Raw genomic sequence first — 20405 nt, forward strand, 5'->3', positions numbered from 1 at the left:
CAAGAGGACCAAAAGTTGGCCCCAATCCGGATACCCTGCAACAGCACCTGCAGAAATGACCAAATGAACAGTAACTGTTCATTTGGCCATAATTCACTGTAGATATGGTCAATTGACCTGAAATTTTTACAGCAACAAGTTAAGACATAGAAAAACAACTTTCATGAAGAAACATACCCCAAATTATGAGCAGAACCTAACCCAATTGGCAGTGGCAGTCACTATTCATGTTACTGTAGATATGGTAATTTCTGCAGAATGGAAATCCGGCCAGCTGTGGTTTTTGGACCATATCTGGAGCTACAAAACTCCAAATGGAGTGATTCAAAAAAAGAAATTCAACTAGACAAAATAAGGAACAACTTTCATGTTTACCATTTCCTCAAATTCCCACTGAAACAGTGTCTAATGGAACAGTAAAGTTAGGCTTCACAAACTGAAAATTCTGCCCTTTTGGTTTTAAGCTTAGAAATGGCAATGGCAATCAATTCCAACAAGTTTTAAATACAAAATGTGGTATGTTTGGGGTGTTAAAACCAATACACCTATTTTCTATCCAAAAGTCAACATTTTTGTTGACCAATGAGGTGAATAGTAAACAAAATGACACATAATACATAAGTAATACAACTTGAAATATAAAATGTAATTAACACAAATGGATTGTTTAGAGTATAAATGAGATAAAGTTATCATTAGGATTTACGTCTTTATTTCAAATAGGATTATAATACCTTGTACAAAAATTGGTACATGAGGGGTAATAATGTGAACACTAATTCATATAAATATTTTAACGATTAGATGAATCACATGGATGTGTAAATGGGTTAATTGCTCTCATCATGAGAGAAATGAAAATATTTCGATGTACAAATGGTACATGAAAATCGATTGATGTAAATTGCAATTAACGTGAATGGTATGATGAATGCATAAATTATATAAAAATGAGATTTGGAGATTTATGCTTCTACTATAAATAAAATTAAAATACTATGAACGATAATTGGAACATATAATGAAATAATAAAACTTATGAACATTTAATGGTACTAAAGTGCCCTTGTATTGCCTAGACATGTGTGTCAGATTGGATAGTTTGGCATGCCAATAGGGTATTGTTTTAGCAGTACTGCGAAAGGCTTTATGCCTGTATTCATGGCTTTATGCCCGTATTTATGGCTTTATGCCCGTATTCATGGCTTTTATACCTGTATTCATGGCTTTTATGCCCGATTATGTGATATCATGGCTTTTTAGCCATACTGACTGCATACGTGGTAGACGTTCTGCGTCCCATGGTATGACGGCCCGAGGCACCGCGGTGTCCAGTGCCAACGACCCGTTATCCAGTTCAGTCAGCCTGTCATAGGTTACTTAGGTAGTGTAAATTATTGAAATAAATTAAGACTATTAGAAATCAAAAATATTACAGATCAAATAAATGAGTTAATAAGACTTCAAAAGAATTAGTTACAATTATGAAATGGTCCAAACCACATAAAAAAATTGTTAAGTAAAATGATAAAAGAGTTGCAAAAATAGGTATAACTTAACTAAATATTTTAAATGTACCTTCTATTGCCATATGAATATAAATTGAATATTTTTATTAATTCTGTATAACGTACATTATCACTGTGAATTTCGAAATTAAACGCTTCCAAAGCGAAACAAATGAGAACAAAAGATAATTAACATTAGACACATTGTATTAAATTAAATTGATTCTTAAGTATTCAAATTATGCTTTGTTCTTTCTTTATTCGTATATATTATTTCTTGTTATATTATTGCACCACTAAGCAGAAATGCTTAGCGCGATGGAATTGCTTCCTCGCGCAGGTACTGAAGGAAAAAAAAAAAAAAAACCAGTAGACTGTCGACTGAGATTTTTGGAGTCCAGATCTGCAGAAGTGTTAGAAGAGTTCAAGATTGTCACCTCCTCAGCAATGCATGTAGATAGGGCTCATTTTATACATGTTATGTATATTGTTCATTCCTAGCACATTGTAAATTATTTGTATATCTTGTACAAAATAAACTCATGTAATTAACCTATGAATTATGGGAGCTACTCAAAGTAAGTATTTTAATATGTAAATTAAAGAAGTTTGAAAATTTTACTTATGTGATTTGAACATGAATGAGATTATATGGATTCGAAGACAGACTTGAAATGTATAGATAATGCATGGAAATAAATATGAAATTGAGATGTATGAATGAGATGTGAATTATGAGATGGTTATGAAAATAATTGATGAGATTTTATTTGTAAAATATTATTGAAATTTTCAAACAGGTAAATAGTAAAATACGTCAACTGGTAATAAAATAGGGGAAACTCCGCTGGTTTCTCCATCGAAAAAAAAATAATTAATATTAAAATATAACGAGATCAAATTATGAAAGGAATAAAGTAAGATAAGATAGGGTGCTTCGGCACCGAATGTAGCACACTTTGCTCGGCTACACTGTAGTCTGGTGAGGGGTGTTACAATAGGAGCTTGTCTTGTAGCTGGTTGAGCTTGTAGCTTTAATACAACACTTTACACATTGGGAGCTACCTCGCTATGTGTTGTTCTTGATCACACCTATAACATTCAGATGTTTTGAATCTATAGGGTCTTCTTGCTAGTAGTATGCCTTCTAACATAACTTGTAATTTGAATTTTGTAAATATTAATTTCTAATTAATGCCAAATATTTTTTCATTTAATTTAAATGGTTTAATTTTATTTGAAAAAGTCTATTAGTAGCTTGTTAAAAGTTCCATTCTTAAGGTGTTAAAAATATGAGTGACAGAATAATTTGGCATAAATATTATATATATTGGTTTATAGTTAAGGATAAATCATTGGGCAAATTTAGCTAGATAGGCTATCACATTTGTTTGTTTTCATAAATTAGTATGAGATATTAATGATGTTGGGATAAGCACAATGGGCACTTATAAAATAAGTAGGCCGAACCAGTGACACATAGATGATATATACATGGAGTTTGCTCTTGTCGATATATTATCATCTAGGTTATTATAGTGCATATAATCCCTTGACTTGAGATGAGACAGTTATCTAATATATAGGTGATTTGAGTTTGACACTGCTTACATACTTGTACAATGTATGAGTGATACCAATATGTGTTAGCTTCGACTAGTTATATATGGAAATAGGTGTTTAGCTATGATGGGATCCATTGCCCTAAACAAGTAGGAACAAAATCTTATGCCTATCTAAATTATTCTTGATAAGCAAAGTTCCTAGCCAAGACAGATAAACCTATTCAGAAAAGAGTTTCTGATGGAAAGTCTTATTAATCAAGAATTAGAATTAAGATGAGAACATATGACTCCAAGCATATCATTGATCATGAGCCTAGCTAGAATTAAGATTTTGTAATTGAGAGATTTTAGTGCATGGTATGTATGATTGAGATTCAAAGGCAAGGGATAAAATTAATTCATCACTAATTGGGTAGTCATGGTACACTATATTAGGTGTTAACCGTGATTTATAAGAGCCAATAGTAGAAAGGGAATTTCACTTTATGTATGGAAAGAGTTTCAACAATATTAAAGAGTTAATATTATTCATTGTCAATTAGTAATAAACCTAAGAAGTCACACACATAAAACAAGTGATCAAAGGCATAATTAATTTAATTAAATAGTGTAATTAATTAATTAAATAAATGAATTTAGTTTGCAATAAGATTGTAAAAGCCCTAGCATGACTTAAAACTAAATTCACTCCACAGAAGTTTAGGGGTTGGGGCAGGGACTTCCCCGCAGGGGAGTAGGGCGGAGAGGGTTTCCCAATGGGGAATTTTCTTTTTCATTTTTTTTATTTTTCATTTTAATTTATTAGTATATAATATAAATTTATTTATTAAAAAATAAAATATAATTAGATATATAAGTTATAGACATTATTTTAACAATATATTTATATTTTTTGCTAAAATTGTAATATTTAAATATATAAATATATAAAAATAAAATATTTTTAATAAAAATATTAATATATTATTGTGTGTGGCAGGTTATGGGGATTCAGGGCAGAGAGAAGGTCTTTCCATCCCTGCATCACACAAATTGGGGTCGGGGAGGGGTCAAGGGAAATTAATCGAGTTTGGAAACTTTTTCCATCCCTATTTAGAGTTCAAAGGAAACATAAGGGTTATTAGTTATTGTATAACATAGCTACTAGAATTCTAAAGCCAAGCACAATAAACTAAATCTTTAATTAAAAATGTCCAGCAAGCTAAACTCGAATACACATAACTTAGTTTCCTAAAGTTCTGCAGTTTGCTAACCACTTCCTTGCTATCTCTAGAACTGTTGCTCTTAACTTGAGATTAGGGGGAAAGGGGTAAGCTTGGAAAAGCTTAGCGAGAAAACTAATAGTTGATATTTACATTTTGTTAAATTCATACACATGGCATGCAAAAAGGCATATAGATTTTCAAAACAAAAACAATTCACATAAGATAGACTTGTCAATAGTTATTTCCCTAAACCAAATGCTCGACTAATAAAGATGCTCTTCAGGATTTCGTCTTATAATATATCATTTACCAAAATGCTCGACTCATAAAAAAGCTCATCGAGACTTCCTCTTTACATAATAATATGCCAAGGGCTCATTAAGTCACACCTGGACTTAGCAATATCATATCGTGCATGAACATAATATATTCATATCCGTAGAATGTGAAATCAGTGGATATCTATTTATGCATCAATAGGAAATTATGCATTAAGGCAACATTTTTCATGCTTTAGATGCGTACACCTTAAAATAACATGGAATGATTCATGAAAATGCTCATAATTTCATTTATAAATAATTAAAGTCATCATCATTTAGTAGGGTTAGTTTTACTTATCTCTTGAAGCCTATCACACACCATAAACTTTTGTAGCTTCTCTCATAATTGAAGTTCTTTGGGTACCTCAAGTCTGATACTATAAAAGGCAGAGCTTATTGAGTGTTCCTGACTACTATAGATCCATATCTATAACTTACCCTTAATTCTAGTTCATATGGACTCATAAAAAAAAGTTTTTGGACCTATAAAAACAAAACGAAAAATAAACAGGCAGAACCAGCTTTAGTTGCTGAAGTCTAAAGCATAAACTGTCTCCAAAAATGATAGCTACTTCTTATTCGAAGTAAGGACATTTGGAAAGTGAACTTGGGAAAATCCAGAATTCCAAATCTGATTTTGCAATAACCCAAACTTGCCAAAACAATCCCAAACTCCTCTCTCTCAACTCCAAAACATAATCCAACCATACAAACAAATACTCATCCTACTTATTGACTTAAAAAAACTTACTAAAAGAAACATCCATCCAATTTTTCATCAAATCCATAAGAAATTCCAATCTCATCAAAACTCAAAACAAGTGAAATCATTTAAATTCTAGTAAAACCCCAACTTAACTCTCACAAGCCATAGATATGCACTTGTAACCCATAAAGAACTTGACAAAAGTCACTTGCATTCCTAACCTAGCAAAAACCATGTAAAATTTATGCATTTCCCATTTTAGTCAAAATAAATATAAAAAACTCTTTTCAAAATTGAAACAACAGACTTTCATTTTCATTAAAACATCATTTGGAAATTAAATTTGAAGAATCCTTATTAAAATCTTACATGCATGCTTTAATCCATTAAAACCATATATAATGGAGCATTTCTTTCTTGCATCAAAACCCATTTAACCCATTCATTTTTTAGAAGTTAAAACAATTCACTTAGATTCACTTGAACATAACATTTAAAATTACAAAGGAAGATTTTCATATTAAAACCATATATGAAAAAAGGAAAGGGCTTAACTCTTGAAGCTTTGACTCCTACACATTAAAAGCATGAACTTCCCCTTGCATGATCCTTACTTGTAACACCCCTAAGTTCGATAGTACGTTCTACTGTTCCAATGACCAGTGTTGTCTGGACAGCTAGGATGCCTAGAACTACACTTCGTTATGAGTGAGGAGACATAAAATAATGAAATACAAGAAAAGAAAATACAAGAAAAACAAAGGAAAAATAATAGCAAAGAAATGTAACCAAGTTAAGCGAGCTGAGAACCCTAGCGATGGGTGACCGCACCGGGAAGTCACGGCGTGGACCGTTGACTAGCCCTGGACCGCGGGAAACCCTGGAAAATATTTTTAGGACTCAAATAAATATTTATTGAAGTATAAATGCCATTAGAAATATCAAAGAAAAATTAATTAATTAGTACAAAGAAAAGTGGGAAATCGAAAAACGGACAAAACCAGATTATTCTTGAAAAATCGGGAATGCAACCCGAATAGGGGCATTGTGGTCATTTGACACCCCGAGTTGTCTTTTGACCTAAATGTCCATTAAAAATAAATGATATTATATTTGTAAAATGTCATGAAAAATTAAATTAGAGGTACCTAATGTAAATAACAAAAATGAGAAGCTTAATGTGGGAAAATGAAAACTTGATTATTTAATTAATTAACTTATGGTGAGTGGAGCACTATGGGGTTAAATAAAGCATAAGTGGACAGATTTTATCCACTCCCATTTCCATTTCCTTCAAAACACACATCCATGGCCGAATTCCAATTTCTCCAAATTCCTCCATTGTCATCCATGCAAGAGCTCCATGCACCATTGATCAAGCCATGATTCCATGCAATTATCTTCATTAAACTTGGTCTACACATCATGGGCAGCATGTAGGAAGCAAGAAAGAGAAGTTTTGGTGAGGTTTTGAAGAATTTCCAAAGTGGTAAGTTTGTGTTTTTTATTATTATTTAATTAAAGTTTGTAAGGATGTTATGGGTGTTTGATTTATGGAGAAATTTTTGAGTTTTGATGTTGAATGGAAATGTGCACTTTTGGCAGCCATGGAAGCACCTTGAAGGCAGTTTAATTGTGCTTGTAAATGGTGAATTAAATGATTGATTAAATGTATATTGTGTAGGAAATTGTTTGGGTGATGTATACTTAGTATATATAAGTGTAAAATGAAATTTAAAGCTTGGAAAGTAATAGAATGTAAGTGTACCATTGTGGCAGTTTGCTAACTCTTGAGGAATGCTGGAATTAATGCTTGGTTTATGGAATAATAATGTTAAAATGTGTTGGTTGTTATGACAGTTTGAGTGCATGTATGATGGTGTGAAGTTGGATATGTAAATGGGCATGAATTGGTGATTGAATTGTTGTAAATTGAGTTGGACAAATTCTGCACTTGTTGGTGCACATTGAATGTAATTGTAAGCTGCCAAAATGACCTATAATATGTTATAAATTATGTTTAGGTTGTGGTACAACCAGAATTGGTTTGCAGGTTAAGTTTGGTGAGTGTTAAAAGTGATGCTTGATGTGTATGCAAGAATTTCAATAAGACAGTTTGTGTTTTAGGCCTATAACTTTAAGTGTGTGGCTCCAATTGGTATGAGACCAATTGGAGATGATATTAGGCACAAAATGTGCCAACTTTCATGAAGGAAGATTGCCAAAATTCTGCTTGCAAGGTAGCTTGAAAAATGACCAAATCCGGATTAAGTGCAAATGAGGCCTGAAAATTGACCATTTGGGCAGCAGTTAGTGTTTAGGCCATAACTCACTCAAAACAGGTCCAATTGACCTCAAATTTTAACCATGAATAGTTAAGACCCATATCTACAAGTCTTATGAAGACACCAAAGCCCAGAAATGACCATAAGCAAGTCAAACAGCTTGCACAATTTCGGGTCCAAAAACTGGCCGAACCTAAAATGACCTAAAATGACCTAAAGTGATTAATTTTAGTGCAAGTTGACCAGCAATAGTAAAATGACCATAACTTGGTCTACATAACTCAGAATGACCTGAAATTTTGCCCCGCGTGCAATAAGACATAGATCTACAAGTTTGTAGTTTTGACCGAAACCCGAAAACCGAGGGAACTAGGTCGTCCAGTTAGGTCAAACTAGTATCCCGGAATCTAGCAAATTGCAAGAAAATACAAGATACATGGAAATGAACTTGGTAACATGTACCAACCCTAAAAGACTATCGAATGTGACATATTAGCAACATTAAAGCCTAAATTACCTAGAATGCACCGAGGGTCAACGTATTGGTTGACCAAGCAAATAATAGAATTCAATGAATTAATTATCAAGTATTATCGTTAGAGACAGTTTAAATGAGTACTGAAACACTTCAAATTGTGTTTCTCATTTAGCAAAGACTCAGGGAAGGGGAAGGAAACACTATGTCAGAGCCAAGAAACAGTTATCAGAGGTTTGTGCACAACTAGTTTTTAACTGATTTTGTTTGAATATTTCATATGATTAAATGACATACTTTTCTTATGTATTATGTTTAACAAGCATTGGATTTAATTCAATGATTATTGAAATTGTTATAGTATGTATGAATTTAGCTTTGTGAAATGGTATTTCCACAAGTATTAAGCATTGTTATGGATTGAATAAATTATGTTTTGGAAAATTGTGATAGAACATGTTTTGAATTATGATGGTAATTTTCATGGAAAAATGCAAATTTATGATTTGAATTGTGATGAGCATAAAAAATTATTGGATATTGGAATTGACTTTGAATCGAATTATATTGTGATTTATGCTCACTAAAAAGATTGTGATATTATTTTATATCTCACTATAGATGCTTGACTAGGTTATTACCCGTCTTTCTCATTTGTTGAGAAGACAATGGAGTTAGTTGTGTTTTGATTACCATGGTACGTGCACAGGCTTAGATTTTCCTCTGATTTAATGTCAGATCTAAGTTTATTTTATCGTTATGGCCCTTGCGGAAGATTCATTATTGTGTTGGTACTGTCCACGATGATTCGACCTCCCCGACCATAGGGAGTTAGAATCTGATTCGAACTCCCAACCATAGGGAGTTAGAATCACATCGAATATGGCCCTTTCGGATTAGTCTTGCATAGTTAGTGAGATAAAGAATGATTTTTGAGATACAGCATAGTTTTTGAGATACAGCATGGTTTTTGAGATACAACATGAATTTTGAGACACAGAATGTTTTTGAACAGTAAAGAATTATGATTTATGTATAATTTATTTTGTTGGAACTACCTTAAATGGTTAGTCATGATTTGATAAATTGAATTTCGTGATCAAAGTCATTTTATACAAATGATTTACATTATTGGCAATGAATATTTTGAGTTTTGGAATTTGATGAGTATTCAGATTTCCAAATTATTTACTGTAAATTTTGTCAAGGTATATTGTACTATGTTTTAAATTATAGTTGTGCACCACTGAGTTCACCACTCAGCGATAGCTTTGTATGCTGTCGCAGGTAAGAAGAGCATAGAGCAGTGAGTAAATTTCTTTGAAGACACTTTCAAATCAGCTCCAGGTATATTATATGTATACCCATATACATAGGTTTTAATGTATGCATGTAATAATATGTATCTAAATTATTTGAGCAGTTGTATAAAAACTCTTGTAAAATATTTTGGTATGTAATTAAATGTAAATTATTGTAAATGTAAATTTGGGATTTCATTTATCTGAATAGTTTTATAATATTAATTTTGAGTCTTGTAATCAATGAAATGTTTCTTTTATGAGGAGATTGATTTGATTATTGAGATTTGAATTATGGGTTCAAATGAAGTTATTGAAGTTGTATTTGAGAAAACATATTGGGAGCATTTTCTTTTGCAGGATTGAAGAACTGTTTTCTCAAAATACAGCCAGCACTTTGCCAAAATTTTGAAAAAATTTTATAACACCAGATTTTAATCGATGATTTAAATTTCACGAAAATTGTTTTAAAATCCCTTGTAGTATATCTAATGGGTTATCGGTAGGCGAAGTACGGTAATTCATTAGGTGTACTACGGGATCATATTACATCTTACAGGGGAGTAGGGTGTGACATGTTTTGTGGTATCAGAGCAATGGTTTTAAAGTAAATTTTGAACTGTGAATTTGAAATCTTTTTATCGGTAACTACAACTGCTCAAATGTTTGATACATATAGTACATTTACATCATAATTATGAACTAATGGAGAGGAATCTCCTTATGTTGGTTGTACAGGAATAGAAAATCCTATGAAAAGATATGGAAGAGAAAAATGAGACAATAGAACAGTCCGTGATGGCAGAAGTACAAGTTGAGGCCCCAACTCCACAAAGTGTCGAAGGCCCGACTATACCAGTTTTACCAGTACAAATTACTGCACAAATGGCCCAGCAAATGGCCACTTTCTTTCAATAAATGGCTGATACTCTGTCAGCTCAAACTCAAGTACAAACCCAACCCCCACAAGGGCAGTGTGAAATAGAGAAGAGGGAGAAATCTACAGGTCAGAGCTCGAGCAATAATTTGGGGAAGAGAAAAGAATTTGAGGAACCCCGAGCTTAGAGATATGATAGAGGCGGATCATCAGGGCAGAGAACACCAAGATCTAGTCGTCGAACAACCAGAAGTTCCTATTCTGCCCGTTTCTGCCATGTTTGTCGTAAGCTACATGGAGGTATTTGTCGAAGGGCCTCTGGAGCCTGCTACAATTGTGGAAAACTTGGACACTTTGCTAAAGATTGTACTAGAGCACCTCGATCTGCTTTCCAAAGTTCACAGACCGTCAGTCAGAGTCGAGATAGAAATAAAGTTGGTACTCCTCACCACTATAACATAGTGAATCAACCCGAATATAGTAGCGCACCAATCAGAGCGTCCACTATGCGCCAAGGAGAAAGAGCAGAAACTTCAGATGTAGCTGCTGGTAAGTTCTTAATTTTTGAAAGAAACAATTAGTTATTATTTGATCCCAGCACTACTTAGTTGTGTGTTAGTGTCAGAACTATATGTTTTGTTGCTATTCCTTTATAGGGGAATAAATTTTGATGCGTTAGTGACTAGTCTTTTAGGATCAAAACTACAATAACAAGTATGATTGACATTAATTTTGGAAGAATTGTTAGCTAAAAGTATTTTCTAACATACTATAAATTATAAAGCTAATTGGCAAGCCTACTTAATGTAAGGCAAGAGAACCTAAAAGTAAGTTACAGTAATAGAATTGCTCTAGATGAGGGCAAAGATGTTACTGTTAGTAATTATTAATGGATATTGGAATCAGAATCGGATTAGGATATTAGTGGATTCGAGAAAGATAAGATGTTAGAAAACCTAGTCCATGAGGTTATAATGTAGTGACTATATAATGTTCTCGATATTTGTATTGTAAGCTACAGATTATAGTACCGATATGGGATTATTGTGTAGAGCTACGTGCTTCCTCGTGGTATAATAAATTAAGAATATTTGTAAGTAACTATAAATTGATACAGTTGCACCCGAGTAGAGTACTATTACTGGAAATAAATGTGAAAATTTTAGTCAGAAATTTAAAACTTCAGAACTAGCCTATCAAAAGACTACACTTGTAAGGTAGCTGGAGTCAGTGACTCAGTTACATTAATGTGAACTACCTGTACCATAGTAATTGCTATAAGCTTAGAGATATCAGTACGACTTATCATCCTCAGACGGATGGACAGTCGAAACAAGTTATTCAGGTAAATTTTGAAACTCATTGAGTTTCTATAAATAATGAAATGAAATGATAATAATAACCTATAAAATGTAATAAACCCTCGAGAATATACTGAGAACTTGTGTCCTTGAATCCAAGGGAAGATGGGACAGATACCTCCCACTAACAGAATTTGTATACATTAATAAGTGTCAAGCTAGCATACAAGTGGCACCCTATGAAACATTGTAAGGGAACAGATAACTATGGATTTTGTGATGAGATTTCCGAGGACACAGAATAGTCATGATGCAGTATAGGTTATAGTTGATAGACTAACCAAGTCTGCTCACTTTTTGCCAGTTCGAATGGACTATAGCCTAGAAAGATTGGCCAGATTGTACATATATGAAATTGTAAAATTGCATGGAGTGCCAGTATCGATTGTATCTGACAGAGATCCTAGGTTCACTTATAGATTCTGGGGTAGTCTTTAGAGAGCCCTAAGAACTATATTGAACTTCAGCACAGCATTCCACCCACAGACAGATGGCCAACCTGAAAGGGTTATTCAGATATTGGAGGATATGCTACGGGCTTGTGTGATTGAGTTTGAAGGTAGTTGGGATACACACTTGCCTTTGATTGAGTTTGCTTATAACAAAAGCTACCAATCAAGCATTGGGATGCCTCCATATGAGGCTTTGTATGGCAGAAAGTGCATAACTCCCCTATGTTGGGATGAAGTTGGTGAAAGGAAGATGATTAGGCCAGAAATTGTTTAGCAGACAGAGGAAAAGATCAGATTGAACAAAGATAGACTCAAGGCTGCATCAGACCGTCAGAAGTCCTATGTTGATCTGAAGAGAAGAGATATTGAATATGCAGTGGGTGATAAAGTATTCCTCAAAGTTTCTCCTTGGAAGAGGATTATGAGATTTGGCAGAAAGGATAAACTGAGTCCTCGTTTCATCGGACCATATGAGGTTCTGGAAAGAGTGGGTCCTTTGGCATATCGGTTGGCATTACCTCCGGAGTTAGCAAGGATACACAGTGTCTTCCATGTGTCCATGTTAAGGAGGTACAGATCAGACCCATCTCATGTACTATCAATTGAATAGATTGAGGTAAAATCCAGACCTCTCATATGAGGAAGAACCCATAGAAATTCTGGCTTATGAGGTGAAGCAGCTGAGGAATAAACAGATACACCTGGTTAAAGTGCTGTGGAACCATCATTCAGGCCAGGAAGCTACTTGGGAACGTGAAGAGGATATGAGGAGACAGCACCCATAGCTGTTCAGAGACTAATGCCAGGTAAAATTTCAAGATGAAATTTTTTTAGGGGGGGAGAATTGCAACACCCCTAAGTTCGGTAGTGCGTTCTACTGTTCCAATGACCAGTGTTGTCCGGACAGCTAGGATGCCTAGAACTACACTTCGTTATGAGTGAGGAGACATAAAATAATGAAATACAAGAAAAGAAAATACAAGAAAAATAAAGGAAAAATAATAGCAAAGAAATGTAACCAAGTTAAGCGAGCCGAGAACCCTAGCGATGGGTGACCGCATCGGGAAGTCACGGCGTGGACCGTTGACTAGCCCTGGACCGCGGGGAACCCTGAAAAATATTTTTAGGACTCAAATAAATATTTATTGAAGTATAAATGCCATTAGAAATATCAAAGAAAAATTAATTAATTAGTACAAAGAAAAGTGGGAAATCGAAAAACGGACAAAACCCGGTGTTACCGAAAAATCGGGAATGCAACCTGAATAGGGCATTGTGGTCATTTGACACGCCGAGTTGTCTTTTGACCTAAATGTCCATTAAAAATAAATGATATTATATTTGTAAAATATCATGAAAAATTAAATTAGTGGTACCTAATGTAAATAACAAAAATGAGAAGCTTAATGTGGGAAAATGAAAACTTGATTATTTAATTAATTAACTTATGGTGAGTGGAGCACTATGGGGTTAAATAAAGCATAAGTGGACAGATTTTATCCACTCCCATTTCCATTTCCTTCAAAACACACATGCATGGCCGAATTCCAATTTCTCCAAATTCCTCCATTGTCATCCATGCAAGAGCTCCATGCACGAGCTCCGTGCACCATTGATCAAGCCATGATTCCATGCAAGTATCTTCATTAAACTTGGCCTACACATCATGGGCAGCATGTAGGAAGCAAGAAAGAGAAGTTTTGGTGAGGTTTTGAAGAATTTCCAAAGTGGTAAGTTTGTGTTTTTTATTATTATTTAATTAAAGTTTGTAAGGATGTTATGGGTGTTTGATTTATGGAGAAATTTTTGAGTTTTGATGTTGAATAGAAATGTGCACTTTTGGCAGCCATGGAAGCACCTTGAAGGCAGTTTAATTGTGCTTATAAATGGTGAATTAAATGATTGATTAAATGTATATTGTGTAGGAAATTGTTTGGGTGATGTATACTTAGTATATGTAAGTGTAAAATGAAATTTAAAGCTTGGAAAGTAATGGAATGTAAGTGTACCATTGTGGCAGTTTGCTAACTCTTGAGGAATGATGAAATTAATGCTTGGTTTATGGAATAATAATGTTAAAATGTGTTAGTTGTTATGGTAGTTTGAGTGCATGTATGATGGTGTGAAGTTGGATATGTAAATGGGCATGAATTGATGATTGAATTGTTGTAAATTGAGTTGGACAAATTCTGCACTTGTTGGTGCACATTGAATGTAATTGTAAGCTACCAAAATGACCTATAATATGTTATAAATTATGTTCAGGTTGTGGTACAACCAGCATTGGTTTGAAGGTTAAGTTTGGTGAGTGTTAAAAGTGATGCATGATGTGTATGCAAGAATTTTAATAAGACAGTTTGTGTTTTAGGCCTATAACTTTAAGTGTGTGGCTCCAATTGGTATGAGACCAATTGGAGGTGAAACTAGGCATAAAATTTACCAACTTTCATGAAGGAAGATTGCCAAAATTCTGCTTGCAAGGTAGCTTGAAAAATGACCAAATCCGAATTAAGTGCAAATGAGGCCTGAAAATTGACCATTTGGGCAGCAGTTAGTGTTTAGGCCATAACTCACTCAAAACAGGTTCAATTGACCTGAAATTTTAACCATGAATAGTTAAGACCCATATCTACAATTCTTATGAAGACACAGAAGCCCAGAAATGACCATAAGCAAGTCAAACAGCTTGCACAATTTCGGGTCCAAAAACTGGCCGAACCTAAAATGACCTAAAGTGACTAATTTTAGTGCAAGTTGACCAGCAATAGTAAAATGACCATAACTTGGTCTACATAACTCAGAATGACCTGAAATTTTGCCTCGCGTGCAATAAGAAATAGATCTACATGTTTGTAGTTTTGACCGAAACCCGAAAACCGAGGGAACTAGGTCGTCCGGTTAGGTCAAACTAGTATCCCAGAATCCAGCAAATTACAAGAAAATACAAGATACATGGAAATGAACTTGGTAACATGTACCAACCCTAAAAGACTATCGAATGTGACATATTAGCAACATTAAAACCTAAATTACCTAGAATGCACCGAGGGTCGACGTATTAGGTTGACCAAGCAAATAATAGAATTCAGTGAATTAATTATCAAGTATTATCGTTAGGGACAGTTTAAATGAGTACTGAAACACTTCAAATTGTGTTTCTCAGTTAGCAAAGACTCAGGGAAGGGGAAGGAAACACTGAGTCAGAGCCAAGAAACAGTTATCAGAGGTTTGTGCACAACTAGTTTTTAACTGATTTTGTTTGAATATTTCATATGATTAAATGACATACTTTTCTTATGTATTATGTTTAACAAGCATTGGATTTAATTCAATGATTATTGAAATTGTTATAGTATGTATGAATTTAGCTTTGTGAAATGGTATTTCCACAAGTATTAAGCATTGTTATGGATTGAATAAATTATGTTTTGGAAAATTGTGATAGAACATGTTTTGAATTATGATGATAATTTTCATGGAAAAATGCAAATTTATGATTTGAATTGTGATGAGCATTAAAAATTATTGGATATTGGAATTGACTTTGAATCGAATTATATTGCGACTTATGCTCACTAAAAAGATTGTGATATTATTTTATATCTCACTATAGATGCTTGACTAGGTTATTACCCGTCTTTCTCATTTGTTGAGAAGACAATGGAGTTAGTTGTGTTTTGATTACCATGGTACGTGCACAGGCTTAGATTTTCCTCTGATTTAAGGTTAGATCTAAGTTTATTTTATCGTTATGGCCCTTGCGGAAGATTCATTATTGTGTTGGTACTGTGCACGATGATTCGACCTCCCCGACCATAGGGAGTTAGAATCTGATTCGACCTCCAAACCATAGGGAGTTAGAATCACATCGAATATGGCCCTTTCGGATTAGTCTTGCATAGTTAGTGAGATAAAGAATGATTTTTGAGATACAGCATAGTTTTTGAGATACAGCATGGTTTTTGAGATACAACATGAATTTTGAGACACATAATGTTTTTGAACAGTAAAGAATTATGATTTCAGTTATGATTTATGTATAATTTATTTTGTTGGAACTACCTTAAATGGTTAGTCATGATTTGATAAATTGAATTTCGTGATCAAAGTCATTTTATACAAATGATTTACATTATTGGCAATGAATATTTTGAGTTTTGGAATTTGATGAGTATTCAGATTTCCAAATTATTTATTGTAAATTTTGTCAAGGTATAATGTACTATGTTTTAAATTATAGTTGTGCACCACTGAGTTCACCACTCAGCGATAGCTTTGTATGCTGTCGCAGGTAAGAAGAGCATAGAGCAGTGAGTAAATTTCTTTGAAGACACTTTCAAATCAGCTCCAGCTATATTATAGGTATACCCATGTACATAAGTTTTGATGTATGCATGTAATAATATGTATCTAAATTATTTGAGCAGTTGTATAAAAACTCTTGTAAAATATTTTGGTATGTAATTAAATGTAAATTATTGTAAATATAAATTTGGGATTTCATTTATCTGAATAGTTTTGTAATATTAATTTTGAGTCTTGTAATCAATGAAATGTTTCTTTTATGAGGAGATTGATTTGATTATTGAGATTTGAATTATGGGTTCAAATGAAGTTATTGAAGTTGTATTTGAGAAAACATATTGGGAGCATTTTCTTTTACAGGATTGAAGAACTGTTTTCTCAAAATACAGCCGGCACTTTGCCGAAATTTTGAAAAAATTTTATAACACCAGATTTTAATCGATGATTTAAATTTCACGAAAATTGTTTTAAAATCCCTTGTAGTATATCTAATGGGTTATCGGTAGGCGAAGTACGGTAATTCATTAGGTGTACTACGGGATCATGTTACATCTTACAGGGGAGTAGGGTGTGACATTACTCCCACTTAACTCTAGCATAAAAGAATCACTTAATTTGATCAAGATTTACCCAAAAAGAGAAAATATGAAGGGAACTAAAATTTGGGGTGTCAAGCATACCTAGACAGAGAAAATTGGAGAGTTTCACCCAAATTTTTGTCTGTCCTAGCCCATTTATGGAAGTGATGCAATAGTGACTTTCGATATCCCCAAAAGAAACTCCATCCTTTAAACTTGTAACTCTAACACTCTAATCTTCTAACATAACATTTAAAACACACTCAAGGCTCTTACCATCATATCCACCAGTCCATGAAACCCTAGGTTTCACTGGAATTCTCGCATACCTTGTGAATCCTGTCATTAGAACTTGGTGGATGTTGATCATCTCCTTTGCTTTCTTTCTTTCCATTATTTTCTTCATCACTCTTGTCCTTTCACTTTTGCTAGGCTTCATTGCCTCCTCCCTTAACAAGAGTCTTGCTTGACAATAAGCAAGGTTGGTGGAGTTGTGATTTGGTCACCATTGAGCCTACAAGGCTTATGGATGGCCATCTTATCTTTCATAAGGTGCCCACTATAGGAGTTTTACTAGCACCACATCTTGGTCCATTATTCCTGATGGAACTGTTAAAGGAGATTGATGTTCAATAAAGGACTTGATTAAACTGTAACTCATTCCAGCTGGCACACCCAGCTTGAACTCCATCATCACATCTAGCAATGGTCGGTTCTAGATTTGGTATGGTTCTAGCTAAGAACCATAACTAAAACCAAACCTTTGGTTCTTTGACTTTTAAGCACTAGACTTGGAACCAAACTTTGATTTTGGTTTCGGTTGAGTTCTAAGCAATTTCAATACAATTCCGGTTCTACTTTTAGTTCTATTTTGGTTCTAATTTCATTTCAAATCTTGATTATTACCCCTAAAAATGCAACATTCTAGTGTTCATTTAAAATAGGAAAAACAATATTAAATGTTTAATATGAAAACAACAATAAAAATAATAATATTAACATTAAAATAATGATATTAATATAAAAAATATATTCCTTCATAAAATGTTATATTATCTTTTACATATTTCTTAATCATGTAGTCCTTAACTAAAAGATACATATATAATTAAGAATTAAAAAGTATATTATATGACTAACGTGTGATTTAGTTATATAATTAAGAATTATAAGATGATTTAATATATTTAGAAGCTAAAATTATTTTTAAAAGCTAGAAAAATGAAAGATAATTTTAATTATATTCACTTAATATTAAAAATAAATTAAGTTATATATATATAAAATTAAAATATGTTTTATTCAAAAGTTAAAATAAAATTTAACATTATAAATTTGTAAATATTTAAAATAATTAAAAAATAAACTAGTAGAGTAATATTCAGTGTTAAATTTTTTTTGTTAACTTCATTAAAATAAATTAAATAATTTTAATAAATTAATAATACTTATAGGATTAAAATTATAGAATTACTATATTAAGAATTATAATATGTTTTTCTAGTATAAGTAGAATTATTATTAAATAACATTTAAATTTTAGTTTACATTAATTATTGTAATATAAGAAATTGAAATTAATAGGTATTTAGCGATATATATTTTGTCACTAAAAATTATTAGCGATGATATAATATATAGTAGAAATTGACACAATTAGAGATTCAGCAACAATTCTTTTATCTTAAAGTTATTTGCGAAGATAATATATAGAAAGCCTCTAATTGCTAAAATTATTATGAACGTATCTTTTTGTCGCTAAATGGTATTAGTGACAAAGTTATATGAATTAGCGACAAGTTATTGTCACTGATATACATTATTGATAACGAATTGTTTATCTGTCCCTATAAATATGATTTTGATATTTTTACAAATAATAGAATAATAAAAGGTGTTTTTGGATATCCAAATGTTTCCCCTTCATATATATATATATATATATATATATATAAAGCTAAAAACCAAAAAACTATTAATCAAAATTTAACAATTGTATCCACCATTAGTTAATACTTAGCATACTTAAAAAATAATAATTTTATTTAAAAATATAAAATGTTTGAAATTTCATTTAAAAGATGAAATTAACTTTATTAGATAAGACATAATTGAGTTTAAAATTTCATTTTACCTTACATTTTTTCATTATAAGCATACATATCGTAAAGTATTCAAACTATAAATTTGACAAATGTGTCCACCATTAATTAACACTTTACATAATTGAAAAAATAATTTTATTTAAAAATATAAATATTTGAAATTTCATTTTAATTTATCTTCTTTCGTATATATAAAATTTTTGAAATTTAAAAATATAAAATATTTGAAATTTCATTTTAAAGTAAGATTAGTTATGTCACTGAGTTGGGTGAGCGGAGTGGGTTGTTTTGGAAACTTATCTACCTCGATCTATCATTTGTCTAATTGCTGGCATTCCCCCGCCAATTGCTTCTCAAGCCCGCATACAATCGTTTGATTGGTATTGCTTCTGAGCCAACGAATGTGCTTTGGAATGTGTTTTGGCTTTGGAAGGGCCCTCAACGGATCAGGACATTTCTTTGGTTAACAGTTCATGAACGATTATTAACAAATGATGAGAGGTATCGCAGACATTTGTCGCCTTCGAACATTTGCAGTGTGTGCCTGTTATGTGTGGAAGATAAGTTTCATGTATTGCATGATTGTGCCCAAACTAAGTGGAGGTGGATCAAACTTGTCCCGTATGATTTTCAATCCGATTTTTTTTATACACGCCTGTCATTTGAGAATTGGATAGAGCTTAATATTCGTAGGCGTGATTCTACAAATTTCAGAGTAGATTGGAGTATTCTCTTTAGGGTGGCTTGCTGGCAAATTTGGAACAGGTGAAACCAAATCCTGTTCGCTGGGAAGTTTCAGGATTCATCTTCTTTAACTCATGGTATTGTTTGTCGAGCTAAGGGCTTCTGTGAAGTGATAAGAAAAGTTGAAGGGAATAATCAGTCTTCGGGTCCTACACGTTCAGTTCTTATTAGTTGACGACCTCCTCTTGTAGGCTTCTTTAAGCTCAATTTCTGATGGTGCTCGGGGGCCGAGTTCTGGGGAGGCATCAGCGGGTGGGCTGGTTCGTGTTTCCAATGGCAACTGATGTGGTGGGTTTGTGGCAAATGTTGGTAAATGTTCAGCGATAGCAGCTGAGGTTTGGGCTCTTTAGGAAGGTATGAAATTGGCTATAGATCTTGGTGTAAGCCATCTAGAGGTGGAAAGTGATAATAAGATTGTAGTTTCCATGTTATTGGGGCAAAGTGACATCCTGCCTTCCCTTTCAGTTCCTAGGTCAATATGCTTGCTCTTTATTCAAAGGTAGCTGGGTTGTTCATTTATCTCATGTCTACAGAGAATCAAACTTTGCTACTGATTGATTGGCCAATAATGCTACTGGTTTCTCTTTTGGATCTCATAATTTGTTTATTCCTCCA

Source organism: Hevea brasiliensis, chromosome 11 (assembly GCF_030052815.1).
Source record: "Hevea brasiliensis isolate MT/VB/25A 57/8 chromosome 11, ASM3005281v1, whole genome shotgun sequence".
Lineage (NCBI taxonomy): Eukaryota > Viridiplantae > Streptophyta > Magnoliopsida > Malpighiales > Euphorbiaceae > Hevea > Hevea brasiliensis.